The sequence below is a fragment of the Dipodomys ordii genome, unplaced genomic scaffold (genome assembly GCF_000151885.1).
Source record: "Dipodomys ordii isolate 6190 unplaced genomic scaffold, Dord_2.0 Scaffold194, whole genome shotgun sequence".
NCBI lineage: Eukaryota > Metazoa > Chordata > Mammalia > Rodentia > Heteromyidae > Dipodomys > Dipodomys ordii.
Window position 1 is genome coordinate 1,678,559 of NW_012267410.1, and position 4,301 is coordinate 1,682,859.

The following is a 4,301-nucleotide window of genomic DNA, read 5'->3' on the forward strand; positions in this document are numbered from 1 at the left end:
GATGCCTCTTTCTTTTCTTTTTCTATTAGAGACTTTTTATTTTTACATTTGAACTTAGCTATTATCGGAGGAGCTGGGTACAGACTGCAGTCTGTCAGTCTGTTCTTTTCTACCAGATAATGCTCTTAGAAGCTCATTCTTCCCCTATGTTGAAATTCCCACTTCAGGACTCTGTTCTTTCCCTGGGCCAACCGTACCCAGTGCCTCAGGGTATCTACCAGAAGAGATTGTTCTTGTTACTCATTTAAAAATAAAACCTTCATATTAGGTGTTTGCAGCAACATAATTTTTAGGGCTAAAATTTCTGGTCGAGATTTTGTTGTAGTGTAGCTTCTTGCAGCTCAGGCTGATTAGTCTCAAGTTAAAAGTTAAGTGTCCAGTATTGCCTAGAGTGCTCCCCCATTTTTTTAAAAAGAGAGCCAGCTTAATAAAGCCCCCCCGGGGGGGTAAGGTCCCAAGCTTAGAGTGGCACTTGATAGATGTAGAATGTTTAGTATCAAACCAGTGCAAAAAAAATCTCCAAAAGTGAATACATATAATTCAAACGGTATGGGCTGTGTTTCCTTTATTTTTTATTCACATCACACACACACACACACACACACACACACACACACATACCCCAATCAAGTAAAACTTCAGTTTTTTAGTTTCCTAAAATAATAATAATAAAAAAACTGATTTATCCCCCCCCCCCGCCGGTGTCTAGCAGAGGTTCCCTTTCAGAGTTAAGGTATAAGAACGTTCCCCTTGAAAGGTTTTCCTTGGAGACTCCAGCGCTCCGGGCTCCCATTCCACAGCGGAAGGGACCTCTTTTTTGTCCCCCTCCCATTTCTGTGATTTCTGGGCACCAAAATGGACTCTTTCCAAATCAGTGGTAAAATGTGGAGCCTCGGGGCTAAGCTTGGCGTCCTTAGGTCGCATTCTAACGACATTTATTTTATTTAGAGCGCAGTTTGCATAATACAATTACAAGGATCCTTTACTCTCCTGCTCTCTCCAAATGCTGCCCAGCAAGGTCTTTCAGAACACGGAAAGGCCTGCAGGAGTCGAGTTAGCATTGTCTCTTCCCTCCCTCCCCCAACCACCTCAAGTACAAGAAAAAGGGACCGCGAGGTAAAAAAAGGCCAAGTGAGAAGAAGGTGAAAGGAGTGAAGTGGAGAAAGAAAGAAAGAAAAAAAAAGCGGACAGGAAACTGGAGATAGAAAAAGATAGGAGAGAAACAGGGGTGGGGGAAAAGAACCCTCGAATGCTGAGTCATCCGCACAGGTCACTAGAAACCGGGTGTAAATCGCACCCATCTCCAGGGTTTGCCTCTCACTGGGCCAAGGGAGCTGGGGCTTTCAGCTCGGCGCCGCCCGCCCGCCTTTGTCACCAGCACGGTGCGCGCAGCCACCGGCTCCCGCGGCGGGCTTTGTTCAGTGGGAGCCGGGCAGAACCCGCGTCCAGCCGCGTCCCCGCCCTCCCCGGGCTAAGGACGGAGGGGGTGGGGACCGCGTGACAGGGATGGGGACCGGAGTAGCACCAGCGGGCGCCCGGGACCTCTTCTCTTCGCTCCTTTTCGTAATTGAGCTGTTCTCCCCTTGGGGAGGGGACCCGGCTTGGTGGGAGGGGAGACCGGATAGGGGGAGCGTTCTCAGGCCCTCGCCAGGGCAAGGGACAACTCTCCGTGCATCTGTGCACGGATTTTTTTCAAATCGTATGTATGTATGCATGCAGAAATGGATGGATGCATGGATGGATGGATGAAGACAAACGTTGAACTGGGTCCCACGTTCTAGGCTTTCTGGCTTAGGTTTGGCGGCGGCTGGGCATCACAGGTGAAGGCTTCTCGTCACTCCCTAAGATCTGTTCTCCAGAGGGGCTTGGGGGCCACGGGTAGGCGCTGTGGACGGACTCGGGGCGGAGGAGGCTGACACCCGCAGCGCGCAGCTCTCGGTGGTGGAGGCCTGTGGTGGGGGACAAAGAGGTAGACACTGGAGCAAGCAGAGATCAGCGCGCAGCGCACCCACGCAACTCTGCGCGCACCCCGCGGGGCAGGGGGGAGACGCTCCCGCGGAACCCCTACTTCTCAGAGCCCAGGCTTCTGCCTCTGGAAAGTTCGGCTGGTGCGCAATCCTCTCTGTTGCTCCTACCAGTACATTTAGCTAGCAGCGTGCGAACGAGTGTCGCCCTCTCCGAAGCCACCCCCTAAAGGTGTGGGCATCTTGTAAGAGTTGCTGCTCTGTTATTGTTTGTCAAACAGGCCCTTTCTCTTGGGAGAGGGTCGAGGGGCATGTGGTGGATCCCGGGCCAGGATTACATTAATCAAAGCATTATTTCCCTAGAGAAGCCGAACACAAATGAGAGTAAATCCTGATAAAATTGGATCGCGGAGAAATGGAACGCTTTAAGTAATCTGCGTTGCCAAAAGAGAGAGGGGGGGGGAGAGAGAGAGATTCACATTTAAAAAAAGCTATGCGTTTTAAGGCAAAATCTGTACATCTTTGGCCTTAGCTTGGCTGCTGGGTCTAGGTCAGTGGGTCTCCTTTAGTGAAAAAGGGACGTGGTCACTGTGGGGTTCAAGGTTCACAAAATCAGGTTTCTGGAACCCAAGCCCCTGCCAGTCCTTGAGGAACCCCCAGGCCGGGCCAAGTCCTTATGGGCGCGCCTGTGCGGTTTTGAACTCTTGTTTCTCTGGGAACGTGGCCCTCAGTTTCCCGTGTGATCGGGTTTTAGGGTGGGCAACACTCCATCTGTGTGTGTAGGGAGTGCCAGGCGAGGGTGCGGGTAACCCTCCCCCCCATCCCTACTTTTTGTCCTAAGGTCCACTGAGTTCGCGTCCTCAGGGTGCATTCCCAGGTGGCCTCAGGTCGTTGCTCTCGGCCCGGGGAAGAGTTTGTGTTTGGGGAGACCAGTGGGGAAGCCAAGAGCGAAGTTCTCCTGAGAGACTTCTGGTCCTTTCTTCCCCCCCAGGAAGCAATACTTGCACTTCATCCTCAAGTGGTAGGAAACTTTCCGATGCCTTGTGCAGCTCTGCAGGAGAGAAAAAAGGAAAAGCTCTCCCTCCCAACCCCACCGTAAGAATGGAATCAAACTGGAGAGAGATCCCCCCCAGCCACCCCAGGCCTCTTCCAGCCCCAAGGGTAGGAAATCGGACTGCGACGCCCGCGGCCCTTGATGGTGACAAGCGTTGACAACGGCCGGCCAGACTCTTCTGGTGAGCACTAGCCTCAGTTTCCCCTCCCTCCCCCACCCAATAGGAGAGGCGAGGGGTGGGGAACCCCTTGGAGTTCGACCCCTACTCTGAGTCAGGCTGGCAAGACTCACGCAGGGCGCCCAACGCGCTGCGCCCTCTGCAGGTAGGCGCCGGAAGGGCACGCGCTCCTGCTCCGGCCGCGAGGGGCCGCGAAGGTGCCCAAATCCAAGCCACCCGCCCTCCCCCCACCCCTCCTCCTACCGCTCCGCGCGCACACGCACAGCCGCCGCTCCAGGTACGCGGCGCCTGCGGGCTTTCAGGGGAGTTTGTGACGCGAGTGGTGCGAGACGCCGGACTGGCCGGGCGGGAGGGTAAGAACCAGGCAGTGCCACCCAGGGAGGCGTCACCCACCTCCCCAGACCCTCTCTCGTCCCTGGAAGGCTGCTCCGCTCCCGCCCCTTCGCTAGTCTGTCCCCGGGGTAGCGATCGCTGCTGCCAGCTGCGGTGCGCGGCGTTCCCAGCCGGCGAAAAGCCGGGCTGTCACCTTGCAGGGCGGGGCGGGGCTGTCTCACCTAGACAAGCCTGACTCTCGGAGCGGTCGTTTCATTCGTGCTCTGGCGGAAGGAGCGGTGTGCGCGTGTGCGCGCGCGAGTGCGGTGCGCGCGCGAGTGCAGAGCGCGCGCAGGGCAGGGTAGGGCAGGGCAGCGCAGGGCAGCGCAGGGCAAGAGGAGCTGCAGAGGCTCTGGCACCAGTCTGTCCTTTCTAGTTAAACCTGCAGACGTAGAGCTTATCAACACCCTTCTTCCTACAGCTCTCTATTTGTGCATCTTGCTTCTTTCTCTATTTGGTTCCCAAAGAGATCTTGGTTGTGACCCGGGGATGTTTTAGGGCTCCCTGCCCCAGGAGGACCAGGGTAAAACGGAGAGGGGCAGAGTCAGCTAGAATTACCCCCTGAGAACATTTCCATCATTCAGCTTGCTCTTAGGACTGGGTTCCACACATCAGGAAGCCACATTAGGGGGTGGATATCTGCTTGCTTTCTGCCTTGGCCTCAAGGAAGTTGTTATTGTTGTTACTGTTATTATTATTGTGGGGAAAAAAAGAGAGAAGGTAGGACGTAGTC

The 4,301-nt window shown here is 54.8% G+C and overlaps 1 long non-coding RNA gene across 4 annotated transcripts; it reads right to left on the reverse strand.

The window, feature by feature from the left end:
• Positions 1-918: 918 nt before the first annotated feature.
• On the reverse strand, positions 919-3,790 carry LOC105999625. 4 transcript variants are annotated; one of them, XR_001175743.1, is made up of 4 exons: positions 3,751-3,790; positions 2,793-3,015; positions 2,444-2,552; positions 919-1,949 (listed from the first exon to the last, which is right to left on the reverse strand). It is a non-coding gene; the product is annotated as an uncharacterized LOC105999625 (long non-coding RNA). The 4 variants fall into 4 exon arrangements; XR_001175741.1 differs by lacking the exon at positions 3,751-3,790 and adding an exon at positions 3,440-3,685; XR_001175740.1 differs by lacking the exon at positions 3,751-3,790 and having other exon boundaries at positions 2,793-3,194.
• Between the last annotated feature and the right edge of the window lie 511 nt (positions 3,791-4,301).